Source organism: Bos indicus x Bos taurus, chromosome 27 (assembly GCF_003369695.1).
Source record: "Bos indicus x Bos taurus breed Angus x Brahman F1 hybrid chromosome 27, Bos_hybrid_MaternalHap_v2.0, whole genome shotgun sequence".
In the NCBI taxonomy this organism is placed as follows: Eukaryota; Metazoa; Chordata; class Mammalia; order Artiodactyla; family Bovidae; genus Bos; species Bos indicus x Bos taurus.
Genome location: NC_040102.1, coordinates 27,824,266 through 27,839,783, shown reverse-complemented (window position 1 = coordinate 27,839,783; position 15,518 = coordinate 27,824,266). Strand labels below are relative to the sequence as shown.

The 15,518-nt window shown below is 39.4% G+C and overlaps 1 protein-coding gene and 1 long non-coding RNA gene across 7 annotated transcripts in view; both read right to left on the bottom strand.

Moving 5' to 3' along the window:
* NRG1 (neuregulin 1) overlaps nt 1-15,518 on the bottom strand; it is a 1,152,455-nt gene that overhangs the window by 316,714 nt on the left and 820,223 nt on the right. The window lies entirely within an intron of this gene.
* Nucleotides 12,853-15,405, bottom strand: LOC113884988. The gene is made up of 3 exons (XR_003509085.1): nt 13,820-15,405; nt 13,397-13,474; nt 12,853-13,014 (listed from the first exon to the last, which is right to left on the bottom strand). It is a non-coding gene; the product is annotated as an uncharacterized LOC113884988 (long non-coding RNA).

Genomic DNA, 15,518 nt, shown 5'->3' with positions numbered 1-15,518 from the left:
TCACCCTTTGGGAAATGCTTGAATCACGTCAATCCATTAATAAGTCAACTGGTTTAATGACTTGGCTGATGGTGCCTTGGCACTTTCACAAAGTAGAAAAGTGGAAGACGAAAATGTGTTTCATCTATTCAAAATGCTGTGCAAGTAAAATGATTCATCAGAGGTAAACATAGGGAAGTTATGCTGTGTATCTCAATCTCCAGGCAGTATGAAAGCATTTTGCCATTGATTCAAATCCAAGACAAGAATACATGGAGAGTCCATGATGTCAGAAATTACTAGACTATTTTCTAGAGCCGCACTTTTTTTTTTCTTATTTTGAATTTAAGAAACTTCGTAAACAAAATACATTCCGGGAAAGCATGACTTCCTAGCAAAGGCAGGACCAGGTTGATGTAAATAACAAACAATCGTATATAGTCCTCTCTCTAGGAAAGTTTAGTATATAATATGTAGATTGCTAGCTGTTATTGTGGGGAAAAGGTACATAAGCCCACAAGGCAATCTAGAATCCTTACTAGGACTTTGTGTTCATGCAGAGAAATTCTGGTACAATAGGGAAACTGTAAAATCCAGCCTTCAGTTCTTCCCCCAGACCCTGTAACCACCGCTGTCTTGCTGTGTTAGCTGCCGCTTTTTCCAAGTTCCCTCCTAGTTGAGCTCCCAGGTCTATTTCTTTCTCTTGCTTAGCTCTAGTTTTTATTTTTTACTGTATAGATTTCAAGTGTGCACTGTTTTAATTAAATAACCGCATACACTACAAAGTAATTACCCCCACCAGTCTAGTTTCCATCCATCACCATACAGTTGACCCCTTTCACTTAGTTTGCCCATTCCCAACTCCTCAATTTGTTTATAATCATCTGTACTTCTTTTCTTTTTAATTGGAATCTAATTGCTTTAAAATGTGTTAGTTTCCGCTGTACAACGAAGTACCAGGTCCATCTTGTTGCATCTGTTTATATGTAACAATTCCCTTATTTATCTCTCTCCCATTATTCCTTTACTTATCTTTCTAGTTGTTTATCCACCATGGTTGTTTGCCCCAGGGGAAGATTTGATACACTATCAACTTAACTGTTTAAAGTAAGGGGAGCAGATAGGTGAATGGCCTGGTTACTTGTTGGGCCCCAGATTTATGAGGATGTAAAAGACAATGGGAAAATGATCATTTAGTATAAAGACAGATGTATGCTTTCCTGCTTTCAAAGATACATTCAGCATCTTCCACAATCCTCCACCAAATATTATTGTACTTTACTGAATACAAAACTCACTTTATTCCCTAGTTTGGAATCCATCACCTACCTTGATTAGACTAGTTTAAATTTAGCTTGGCAACCCTCTGAAAAGAGAGTAGATTCAACAGAACCTGTTTTTCACAGCATGTCCTCAAACAATTTCTAATCTTGATTTTCTCTTAGTCAAGGTACACTATTTTGGGTACACAGTGAAATAAGCCTTTTGGCCCGATCACAAGCGTTTGATCCACTGTCAAGGAGGATTTTGAAATTTCACTGAAAATTTTTCAAAAGGGAAAACAACTGGGATTTTGGAAAATCTCAGGGGCAACTTGGGTTTTACTTCCAAAGCTTTCCTTCCAGGGACTTCCGTTGTGCAGCAGCCCTAAGTGAGACAGTTCACCTTTTCCTTCAGTGGAAAGAAGCAACAATAGGACTGCTTTGTAAGGCACAAAACGATGAAGGCTTTCCAAAGGAGGAGGACGTGAAGGTGCCAGAGAGCCGGAGGGCCACTGCAGCGGAAAGTGGATCTGACTTCCTCTAGCTCATAATGAATGCAATTCTTTTGAGTTGAGGTTCAGGTAAACCTGCAGAAGGAACACAGTCTTGGAATTGGTGCAAAGCAGGGGGTGGGCGGTGGGGGTGGACCGGAGGGGTTCAGTGTATAGTGGGGAGAAGTGGACCATCTCCTCCTTTGTGTACCTCTGTCTTTCCTGTGTTACACCAGCTGGGTAACAATTGTGTGTTCTGCAATTGATAGAAATGGCGAAGAATTCACCTTCTGTATGCTTTGGGCGTGGTCAGTGAAATTCATCCTTCTTTGAGCGAAACATGAATGTGATCAGACCTTTCTGACATCTGTGGTAGAGAGGAAGAGTAACTGTCATTCATTAAGAACTGACTTTATCCATGCACTCAACTGAGAGCTTTACATATATTTTATTTCTTTAAACTTTTTATTTTGTATTAGAGTATAACTGATTAGAGCTTCCCTGGTAGCTCAGCTGGTAAAGAATCCGCCTGCAATGCAGGAGACCCCGGTTCGATTCCTGGGTTGGGAAGATCCCCTGGAGAAGGGATAGGCTACCCACTCCAGTATTCTTGCCTGGAGAATCCCATGGATGGAGGAGCCTGGTGGGCTTCAGTCCATGGGATCGCAAAGAGTCGGACACGACTGCGCGATTAAGCACAGCACAGCACGTAGCTGATCAACAGTGTTGTGACAGTTTCAGGTGAACAGGGAAGGGACTCAGGCACGCATATACATGCATCCATTCTCCTCCAAATCCCCCTCCCATCCAGGCTGCCACCAAAATGTTTTCTTTTGAAGTTGCAACAATCCTGTGATACAGTTAAAGTTTTTTACAACTCAGTTTTTATGAGAAAATTAAGTATCAGAGGTGAGGGTCCTACACTGGTAAAATGCAGCCTGTAACCCAAGGTCTCTGATGCCTTTTTCTTTTGGGGCCAACTGTCAGCATTATACTTTTAATTTCTGTTTGAAAAACCAGTTGGCTGTTGGAATGTTCTCTCTTAAACCTCCAAGGGAAAAGCTACTTTCTGAAATCTTCAAGTGCCCTTGAAATCAGAGGAATTGTCTTGATATTGACAGAAAAAGTGAGAGGAAGGTTTGCAAATTCCCAGGTGGATAAGCTAAATGGATTCGGAGAGCCAAGTATGTGCTTCCTGTGTAGCCTGGGTGTTTGCTACCACGGAGATGGTACAAACATCAAGCAGCCCACGGCCACTGCCAATTCATCTACATGTGCTTATGTCATAGAAATCTAGCCTAAAGCGTGTACCAACCATAACTGTCAGGGAAAATGCCTAATTTTAAATCTAAAACTGTTTTCTTAATCTCTGAGTATGTGACCACTAAAGATCTCTTCTCTATTGACTCAGTGCCAATATTTTAACCTGAAAAACAAGATCATTAAATAAAAAAAGAGTAAGGATACTGATAAAAAAAATTTTTCCTGGCTTTAACTGTGATTAATGAACGAGACAGCTTTTCAGAATGTGAGAAGAAAAGGTCTTTTCTTATGAATACACAATTCTAAGTCAAATTCTCTTTATGAATTTTTGTGTGTGTGTGTTTGAAAAATCTTTCATTTAAAACCAACATAGCCATGTTCAGGCAAGTCTGAATACATGTAATAATATCTTTATATAATCTCACTAGGAGAAATATCCAGCCTTTTATTTTAATTAATAACATCATATAAAGTGAAGATGGCATACATCCTGGTGAACTCCTACCTTTTATCCTCTGTCTTAATGTTCATTGAATTACATTGAATTACTGGGTTTTTGACAGCACAGTCTATCACATGGAAATAACCATGATGACCCATGTTATCCTGTGGCACTTTAGTCCTCATTTGGTTCTCTTTGCTAAGTTGAGCCAAATCAAATTCATTTATCTTCACAAGTTAAAAAATGCTCTCTATAATAATGACCATGACAACCCAAAATGATGATAGTTTTTAAAGTACTCAGACACTAGTAAAATTAAAAACATAGAAACAGCCATTTATAATTCTACCTCTGCACTTTTCAGTGGCTAACTTTAATTATTGTCAAACATGCATTTCATTTTCACATATTTATAAACATGGCACTGTAAAATAGCCTTTAAATTTTAATATTACAAGTAGGTTTCAATAGTGCTTAGTTATGATGACTTTTTCTGTAGTTCTGATGTATTCTGAAAACAACCTTTTATGTCCTAAGAATAGGATGGTTTGCTAAATAGGGTTTAAGGAGTAAAAGTCAAGATTGTGAGAATGTTCTGTTTTAGAGAGGGACATACAAGTGATTTCATTTTATTTCTTTAGGTTCCACAGTTAAAAGCAAAATTAAGGCCTTTTTTTCTCTTTTTCATCATAAATCAGTGAAGATTTAGCAAACAAGACTATCATGAACTTTCTGAATGGAAATTACCAAATAAAAATTTAGATGTAATCAAGCAAACTTAAGTGCCTAAAGCAAATAAACCACAAATTATGAGTTCTGTATCATTATTACTCAACACAGAGTAGGTACTCAACAAATGTTATCGGAAATAACTTTATAGCAAAAGCTTTGAGGAAGTAAAACAATTAGCGAATTTATAAGTTACGATTCTGTTTCCATTATTACTGTGAAGGCTAAATTTGTGTGACATTAGAGGAGAGAGATCTCGTAATACATAAAAACAATTTTACATGATCTTGGACAAGTTTTTCCATAGGTATCTGGTTATTAAGTATAAAAAATTATTTTTATCCAAATTAAAAACTTTTGCTCTGGAAAAGACCTGGTAAAGAGAAAGAAAGGATAAGCTACATACTGGGAGAAAATATGTGTAAACTACATATCCAATGGAGGACGGCTCTCAAGAATACGTAAAGAACTCTCAAACCACAACAGTCAAAAGCAATCCAATTAGGAAACAGGCAAAGGCAGGAAGAAACATTTCACGAAAGACAACATACAGATGGCAAATAAGCACATGAAAAGAGGTTCAGCACCAGCAGCCATTGGGGAAATGCAAATTAAACCCAAAATGAAATATCCCTATACACCTACCATAATGGTTAAAATAAAAAGGTGACAACACGAACTTCTGGGGTGGGGAGAATGTAGAAAAACTGGATCGCTTTCACATTGCTATTGGTGATGCAAAATGGTACAGCTATGTTGGAAATATTCTAGCAGTTTCTTAAAAAAAGAAAACTAAATATGCAATGACCCCTCAATTATACTCTTGGGCATTTTCCAAGACAACTGAAATTTTATGTTCATGCAAAAACATTAGTACATGAATATTTATAGCAACTTTATTTGTAACAGTCCCAAATTGGAACTCATCCAGGTGTCCTTCAGTGGCTGAATGGTTCAACAGCCATCCCATGAAATACTATTCAGCCACAAAAAGGAATGAACTATTGAAATACACATAATCTGGATAAACCTCCAGATAATTGTGATAAAAGAAGCTCCAAATATTTATGCTGAATGGCAAGAGTCAATTCCCCAAAGTTATAGACGGGATGATCCCATTTATATAACATTTTTGAACAACAATATTAATGTTTGCCAGGATTTAAGATAGGAATAGGCAAGAGAAAAAAGCACATGTGGCTATAAAATGGCAACAACAAGGGATTCTCACCGTGATGAAAATGTTCTGTGTCATGACTGTATCCTTGTTAATATCCTGCTTGTGATATTGTAAATAGTCCTGCAAGATGTTAACATTGAAAGAAACTGGGTCAAAAGTACACAGGATCTCTCTGTATTATTTCCTACAACTGCACACGAATCTTAGTATCCCAAGTTTAATTTAAAATGTTATTTCTAAGGTGGATGCTGTTTTAAAATTTACTAAGGGTTTCCACAAACAACAAAACATTTAAAGGAGTTACCTATCAAAAGTGCCTATCATTATCCTGGGTGGGAGGGGAGTCTGGGGGAGAATGGATACATTATAGGTTATGGCTGAGTCCCTTGCTATCCATCTGAAACTAACACAACATTGTATACTCCAATACAAAATAAAAAGTTTTTTTTTTTTAAAGTTCCCATCATATTTCCAGAGTGAGATCTGCACATTGAGAAAATGTAGCTCATTAAGTGTAATAAAAATATTCAAAGAAAATGAATTTCAATCAAATATTTCCTTTTGAAAACAGTACTCAAAACCATAGCAATCGCCTAAGAAATGGTGATGTTACAATAGAGAATGAGAGTAGTTAAAATTCTGAAATTTACTTTCAAGGACAATCTTTATTGATAAGAACTCTGAAATGACAGTTTCCTGTTCATCAGGCAGAGCTAAGGTGTTTTATAAGATAATGCTCTTCCGTCCTCTTTCCCTAAATCTTGGCTTTGTTCAAAACCAACCAGATGAAATGGAGACTTCTGGTGCAAATAAAGAAGCCCCTGTGGGATTTTCAAAAAAGTATTTTACCATCCAATGGAAGTTTCTTCAGAGTTTATTATATAGGCAGGCCCTGGGCTGGCCATGGGGAGACAAGATAAACATGGCTTAGTTCTTCCTGTTAAGAACTGCGTGCATAAAGGAAGGAGAAATACTTCCCTAATAATAGACTTTTTACAATATAATGTAATAAGTGCCAGGAGAAAAGAAATCACTAAGGGGAGCACACAGGAGGGACACTGTGTTCCAACTAGGAGCTGGGGCAGGCTGGGGAAACCGGGGACTTTCCCAGATGAGTTGGGTCATGAGCAATGCATCAGTGTCAGCCAGGTTAAACAAACACACACCCATGAAGAGTTCTAGAAAGAACCTAGAGCCTCGATTTGGATAAATTCTGCATCTGAGTGAGCTTAAAGGGTAGAAGATACCCTAATATGTCGGAAAAATGAACCCCAAATCTCTCCCATTTACTCCTGAACATTATTATGCTTATTGGAACACATCCATGAATACAGTCCCAAACACTCTGCTACTGCCTGGCTAGGACGCACTGTGACAGAGCTGTGATGAAGGTGTTGGTGCTGAGGCTGCCATAACACAACAGAATTTTCTTTAAGTGTGTGCATTTAATATTTCCAGAGAAGGGAATGACAACCCACTCCAGTACTCTTGCCTGGAGAATTCCATGGACAGAGGAGCCTGGGGGGCTACCGTCCATGGGACCACAGAGTCGGACATGACTGAGTGACTAACACACACTTTCATATTTGGTCATTTGAGGTACAGCTTTGGTACACTGTGACTTTGACCCTTAAACGATTTTTTTTTTCTGTATTATTAAGCACTATTAAGTCATTGGGATCTCCAATCAAGAAAATATACTATCCTTATATCATCATCTATAATGACTCACACAGATCCAATACACATAGCTTCATCCTGACTCAATGATGACAGCTTAATCAATGATGGTTTTACATCCAAACAGACCTTGGCACAACTCTGTCGAAGAAAGAACATCATCTCAGTGATCAGACTCATGCTCACATAAGCAATGAAAGATGAAGATGGAAAAGATAAACTCTGAAATCTAGAGGTTCCTTCATAAATCATTGTTGGGAGAAAGCAAAAGGTACTTGACAACTATCAAGCCAACTTCAGCTTCTCATCCTTGTACCAAGCAAATCATCTGTTGAAAACTTAAGAAATTAAGATTGGGGAACAAAATGAAAGAATACACGTTTAGTGACAGTATTAGGCTTGCACCTATTCCAGAATTCAAAAGATGGTAGATAAATAAACATTATTAAAAGAATCTTTATTTTTGCCAGGAAAAAAAAAACCTATTTTGTCAATAAAAAATATTTTCCTGTAGAAGTAATGGTATGTGTCTATGAAAACAAGCAACAGCTGGATTTTCCTATGTTAGGATATACTAAAACATCCCAAAGTATGTCTAGAATAATTAAAAATGAACTATTCGTGAGTTATCTTGACTATTAGAACTTTGAAGTTGTTTGATTTTATTTTATAGTATTTGATTAAAAAAGTATCTCCTGACAGTGTGTTTGCTGTGGCAAAAGAGCTTTTGATCTGTATGGCAAAGATACAACACTGAGGTGTGTAAACTGTTCATCAGACACATTGACAGAATTACTGATCATTCTAACAGCATGACCAGTGATATAATAGCTCACATTACAACTGCAGAAGGGACCCAAATGAAGTGTCTGGATTATACAAAATGAACTTCTCCAGCTCTGCCAGGAGACAGAGAATTGTTTTGGTCAGTCCACCAGAGCAATGAAAACAACAATCCCCCACAAAGCCACCCACTCATTGACTTGAACTAATACGGTATTTGTGAACTTTATTTTCCTTCAGTTTGGCTAAATAAAGGTGCCTTTAAATGTGTCTTCCTGGCTTCTTGGAAGAAATCCCTTCAGAATACCTTTGTCATGCAGGGCTATCTTTGCCCACCCAACCAAGGAAGAAACCGGTGAGACTCTGGGTTGCCATGATGTCAGCTCCTAGAACTGGGGCCATAGATTAAACTAGAAAGAGTCTGAGTCAATAGGCATGTCCCCACACACCTGGCTCCCATCTTGCCTACCTGCCATCTTTCGTCATCCATCTCCATTTTTAACTCATCAGATTAAAACACCAGCACAGTATCTCCAGAAGGCCACTGTTCAAATGCAGCTGGGAGGGGATGATCACTGGCAGTCTTCTCTAGCCTCATCCCTTTAAATTTTGTTGTCAAATTAGGTCACTGTCACTCTGGGAGGCAGAGAGTATCAGCAACTGAGGCTTTAGCCTAAGTTGCAGTGGTGAAAAGAGAACAGAATGAGACAACAAAGTCTAGGAGCCTGGGCACTGGAAAGTCCTGCTCCAGGACAGGGGATCCAGGAATAGGTCTTGATCTGGGCTTCTGGAGGCATTAAGAGTTCAGTAAGTTAGAGAATTCCTAATAGTTTGATTCCCATCTGTCACATGTTAACTGCACAACTCTGTGAATGTCACTCCTCTGAATCCCGGATTTTTTTCACTTGTAAAATAGGTGGCCATTCTCCTCTTTATTTTCTGGAATTAAGAGACAGCATGGTGCTCTCAGCATTCCAGGGTTGTGCCTGACATACTGTGGTTGCTCAAGACCAGTTGTTCTGAATGAATAACATGTGAATAACTAGCTCAGTGCCTGATTCATAAAAGGTTCTCAGTAGATTAAAACATTGAAAAATGCCCAAGTTTTAACAACAAGAAACATTCTAAAACTGGGATACAGCTATGATGTGTAGGGAAGGTCATCCATCTCTCAACCCCAGGGAGAAAAGGTGTCTATGCTATCGGAAATTCTTCTTACTCTTGACCAAACTTAGGACCCTTCCTGATCCCAGTATCAACCACTGAGACTGAAAATTGGCCAGCTGAAAAGAGGGGTGAGTTCTAACATCCATTCAGAGTTGCATAGGTGAGAACCGCTCCTTCCTGTTGCCAGGAACTGGAACAATACAATTTACAAGACAGAACATTTTCCACTTCTCTGCTACACGCATTTAGCCTTTTCTATTTTGGTTCACTATGAATCTCTAATTATTCCCCTTCGTGGAGTTGAGAAATCAGAGCACGAGGCAACACGGCTCAAAGAATGAACCCTTTCCTGAACAAGGACAATTGGAAAAACTACAAGCCCCAAAGGGGAAAAATGCCCTCCATTTCCCGAAGTATGCTGAAAAGGCTGCAATTAGCTCCGTTTCTAATAGTTTCCACAGCTCTGCTACTGGACGTATCTCATCTTTCCGCCACGAGCCTGGTAAGAATTGCCTGCATTTCTAATCTCTCCCCTAACCTTTTGGTCCCTTATCACCTCCTTCCTAATTGCAGGGGTTGGGGAGTCTGTTGGAACCTCCTTTAGAGACTTTCTCATTCTGACACCTCATCACATGTCCCTTCCAATCGATGCTGGGCTGCTTGGTCCTCAAATAAAGGTAATAGGAAACAGAGCCTTAATATGTCTTTCCCAGCCCACCGGAAGGAATTTTCACTCCCCGCACTCTGGCCGTCCACGTTGACACAGCTCTGTGGGCAGACAGCATACACGATGAGCTACCACCCCGCTCTGGCCTCACCTTCTGACATCCTCTCAGGGATATATACACTGTTGTAGACGATGACCACAAATATAACAAATCTTTCCCCTGAAACACAGTCATCCCATTCTTTCCACTTCCCTTTGGCTTAAGTCCGTAAATTAAATTTAATCATTGTTTAACTGACCACCACTGAAAATGCCTCCTCCCCTAAATGAGATCTGCCAAGAATATCCAGGGTCAGCCCAGGAAGAGTGGACAGCACAATTAATATTAAATATCGTGTGATATCGTGGAAAAGGCAAGGACTGGAAAAATCGGCATCAAATCCTTCAGATGACTCTATGGGCTTCAGCAAATCACGTAAGCCCTCTAAGGTTCTGTTTCCTTATTTGTAAAATGAGGTTAATGAACGGGGCTTACTTAATAGGGTTGTTGAGAGAATTAAGTAAATGAATACATGTAAAACAAGATGAGAACCTGTTTCGTGCATAATCGTCATCTATTTATCAATATATCACTAAATATCAACACATTTAATTGTTATCAATATATGTTATTTGTTTTGATGCCTATCATGTTGTCCTTGAATTTTCTATCTTTAGGGGGCTTGGCCCAGGGCTCCCTAATGATGAGAGGTATACCAGGTGCCTTCCAAGAGGCCCACCTTGCATACATGCATCCTGCCAAAATCTACCTTTCGTGGAAACAGAAGAGGACAATTCCACAACTAGAAATTCACTGCTTTCTTCACTCTGTATAACAGGCTCCAGTTTCATCCACCTCAAAGAGAAACACCAATACAGTGAAGAAGGCTGAGCACCCAAGAATTGATGCTTTTGAACTGTGGTGTTGGAGAAGACTTTTGAGAGTCCCTTGGACTGCAAGGAGATCCAACCAGTCCATTCTGAAGGAGAGCAGCCCTGGGATTTCTTTGGAAGGAATGATGCTGAAGCTGAAACTCCAGTACTTTGGCCACCTCATCCGAAGAGCTGACTCATTGGAAGACTTTGATGCTGGGAGGGATCGGGGGCAGGAGGAGAAGGGGACAACAGAGGATGAGATGGCTGGATGGCATCACTGACTCGATGGATGTGAGTCTGAGTGAACTCCGGGAGTTGGTGATGGACAGGGAGGCTTGGCGTGCTGTGATTCATGGGGTCGCAAAGAGTCAGACACGACTGAGCCACTGAACTGAACTGAACGCATATATATGGAATTTAGAAAGGTGGTAACAATAACCCTGTATGTGAGACAGCAAAAGAGACACAGATGTATAGAACAATCTTTTGGACCCTATGGGAGAGGGAGAGGGTGGGATGATTTGGGAGAATGGCATTGAAACATGTATAATATCATATGTGAAACGAATCGCCAGTCCAGGTTCGATGCAGGATACAGGATGATCGGAGCTGGTGCACTGGGATGACCCAGAGGGATGGTACAGGGAGGGAGGTGGGACGGGGGTTCAGGATTGGGAACATGTGTACACCTGTGGTGGATTCATGTTGATGTATGGCAAAACCAATACAATATTGTAAAGTAATTAGCCTCCAATTAAAATAAATTTATATTTTAAAAACAGAAAAAAAAAAAAAAAGAAATTCACTGCTTTAACCTTGGTTTGGTTACTTGCCTTCCTTTAAAACACAAATGTTTTGGGCAAGGGCAACATACTAAGCTAATAAACAGTAATATTTACCATTTGTGAAGTAATACCTTTTAGGTACTTGTGGCATTTATTTTAGCCTGCTTAATAATCCTGTAAGGTAAACATTATTCCCACTGACAAAGTTCAAACATTTATGTTTGTGAGGATAATCAGAGCAAATATGGTGTCACCTAATCAAGTTTATTTTTCTTTTCTTTTGTAAAATAAGTGATGGAATAAAAACAATCTGAGATAGTGATAGGCTAATAAAATACAAAATAAGTCTCGATTGGGGTATATGGAGACCCCCTTTCCAGGTGGGCTCTGACCTTGGAAATAGGTATTTCTGAGGATCTCTACTTAAACGCCTCTGTAACAGTTTTGCTGTTAACACATTATTTACAGAAAAAAAGAAAAGCATGTCCACATTTTCAGTGATGAACATAATATGACAATGCAAGTTGCCAGATACTACAAAAAAGTGTGTGTACAGGGGGCTACTGGGAGGCATTTCAGTCCTGAGTTTGAACAGAAATGCTCCTATAGCAGACTTTCTCTACAGCCACCCCTAACCTCACCCAGAACCTTCAAGCTCCCATTACTCACTGAGGCTGTGCCCATGTGTTCTTTAACCATCATCCAGGTTTGTCCTAGGAGAACGCAGAACATATCATTCATTGCCACTCATAGATATGTTACTAGATTTCTCCTTAAGCACAATGAAGTAGATGGAATATTACAACATCCCCTGCTTCGTTGGTAAGAAGAAATAATTCTATATTCAAGAAATTCAGGATTCTTAAGGGCATTGTGAGGACTTCTCTGGTGGTCCAGTGGTTAAGAATCTGCCTTGAAACACAGGGGACGTGGGTTTGATCCCTGGTCCAGCAACTAAGATCCCACATGCCCTGGATAAACGAAGACCATGTGCAGCAACTGTTGGGCCTTTTCGTCACAACTACAGGGAGTGTGCACTGAAACGTTTCAGTTTCATGCATGATGCAGTGAAGGTACTGTGTGCGGCAAGTAAGACCCAGAGCAGCCAAACAAATAAGTACATAACTTTATTTTTAAAGGGCATCTTGAAGAAGACTGTAGCTCTCATCACTTGAAAGGGAATTCATGTGGCCGCAGGTGATTTAATGTGGTTCATTAAATGAGTCAAAATTAAGTTGCAAAATCTGCCAACAGTAATAGTAGCACTGTCCTAAGGCTGGAGACACGCTGATTTGAAAATGCAAGTTATGGTAGTACAGTCAAGAATGGGACTATGTGATTTCACTAAGCAACTTCCTTGCCCAATGGAACCTACAGAGCATTCAATTTCCATACACACAGGTCACTCTCAGACTTAAGTTATTTGACCTGCAAGAAAAAAAGATTAGGAAAAACAAAAAATTATGCACAGACACCATGTAGATATATACTTGAAATAATAAACTTTAATTAATTTACATTTGTTCTTTTAAAATGTACATGATGACCATAATGAACAATGATAAGGACACAGAATTCTGGACAGACAGGAAGTGGATGGATGGGAATCCAGGAAACAGATGTAGTAGGTCTGATGTCTGAGAAGAAATGGCCACATTGTAAGAACTTCTTCTATTGCAGTTTATGATGTTTCATGCATGGGTATCAAAACAGACAAACAGAGAGAGAAAGGGAAAAAAATGATCAAAATGAAGTTCTCATTTTCTTGCATTGGAAAACAAAGCTTTACTTCTGCCTAGATTATTAATTGTATATCTCTAGTCCAAGTCATGTACTAACAATTTCCCTATAATTAGACACATACATATCTGCATAAGTTATTGCCCAAGGGTCTAGGTATTTTCTAGCATTAGTAATCAGCAGATAGCAGGTGATGTACCGCCAGTGGGCAGAAGGCCTCATTATGTTTGGGCCAACATGGTAAAAGGAGGGCATGGATGTTTATGGTGGGGCTAGAATTCTGGCAAGGAAGCCAGAATCTCAAAACATTTACCGTCTCATTTTGGTCCACTTCACCAAGCATGAAGCCATTGCTACTTCTGGCCAATTTCCCTGTTTGGGCTCCATCATTCTATAACGCAAAGAGAAGAGAAACTCTGGATAAATATTCTGTATATTGCTGATCCCATTCGTGTTGTAAAACATACAACTTTTTCTTTAGTTATTTTTTTGGGGAAAAAAAAATACACACATTTCCTTCCACTTTCATTGTTAGACCACTAAGGTCCAATATCACTTTGCTGACTTGCATAAGGTTATACCCTGGTGTCAACACAGCCAATGATCATTTGGAAAACCTAAACCCACTGAATGGAATAAATGAGCTTCCATATGTAATACTAATCTAAGCTTTCTAAGAGTGGATGAAATATGACTAGGTCCTATGCCCAAAGCCAAACAAAAATAATTAACTTACCTGGTATGAGACAGTCTGTAGACATTTCTCTTGTCTTGAACCAACTGCCCCAGAGACAGGACAGATCCAACCAAGAGACATCTTCAGGTGAGCTGAGGGGTCCAAGAAAACCCATTACTGTTGCTGAAACAAGCTGAGTTTCCATCACGGAGTGATGTGGTCCTTGGGAACTACCAGGGTGCTGTCATACGCACAGGTTCTGTGGACTGGCTGAGTAGTAGTTACTGGGTCCCTGGTTCTGGTAACTTATTAGAGGAATCCAGCAGCTGATAGAGTAGACAGGAGCTCTGGTCCTTTTCGTGAAGAGGGTTCTCCTCTTGTGCGTAAGTGTGGAACCATCAAGCAGAAAATCCTGTAGTTCTGTGGATGGTGCCTGTCCTAAAACCAGGTTATTCATTTAAGTCTCAGGTTGATATCTGCTAACAAGGTCACACTACACATTCCAACAGTGAAACCCTTGCTTTAGAACCAGTGAAGCTGATGTCCATAAGCACTGTTTCCTGATTGATGTTTTAAGAGGGATCTATAAAGGTTAAAAAAAAAAAGAGAAGAAATTGCTCAAATGAAGAAAAGATATTGGGATTGAGGGAGTGGTGGATTTTACTGTGATTCACTCCTACCTGCTTCCCTTCATGGGGGGTTAATTATATTTTCCCAAGACACTAACATCAGACTTGGATTGGCCTTCACTTCTGCGGAAATAGACAGGAGAGTGGAAGTGATTCCCAGGTAGAAGTTTAAGTCATAACTTGTATTGATAGTCCACCAATGTGTTTGATGTAATACACGTTGGTATTAAGAGATTCCTCCACCACTGTGGGCCTTTCAGACAAAATACCATGGAGCAGAACTCCCTGCTAACTACTGGGCATGTAGTATAATTGGAAAATAAACTTTGGTTGTTTGCAAACTGCCAAATTTTGGAGTACTTTGTTGCCATGGAACAATCTAACCTGCTCCAGCTGAGAAAGATAACTTGGAGGAAAACAGCAGTGTGGTTGAATCTGTCTCCATTCCTATTTTGTATATAAGCTCATCAATATAAGTAAACACTGTTTAGTTCCTTTGCTGTTGAGCATCTTTCTCCAACAGATGACTGAAAGAGACATTATCCTGCCTCACACATTTGAAGTATCTCAGAGTCAGTTGATAAATTGGGATTCATCAAAACCTCATTGCTCATTTTTTCATCACTGCTGAAGGAGCTGTCAAATTGAAGGTAATCAAATGGATTGAAAACAGGTCTACCAATGTGCTGTTACCCCCAAAATGCTCATGTAAGAAAATCTAACCATCTATATGTATGTAATGACATCTAAAAGGATGGCAGATGGACAAGGTTGTTGGGCTAACCAGCCTTTGTCTCTTTGCCCCACTCACAGCTCCTCTGCTACAGAGATTTGCCCATGAGGCCCTGGAAAGGCATCTTTAAAGGTTTCTCTGAGTTGGTAAAAAGAAGCTCTGAGTGGCTGTGCTCCCAGGGGAAAATAATCAGGGCTATAGAAAACCAGAAAGAGCAGTAAGTGAAGAGAGAGAAGCCATCACATTTAATGCTATTTATAAAGAAACAGAAATATTTAATGACTTCCTTGAGTTTTTTCTTTTTTTTTTAATGGAAAATGATACACTGGAAAACAGTGTGGTAGGAAAAAGTAACTAACATCACAATGGCTTTCCTAGATTTTCCATCATCTGAAAG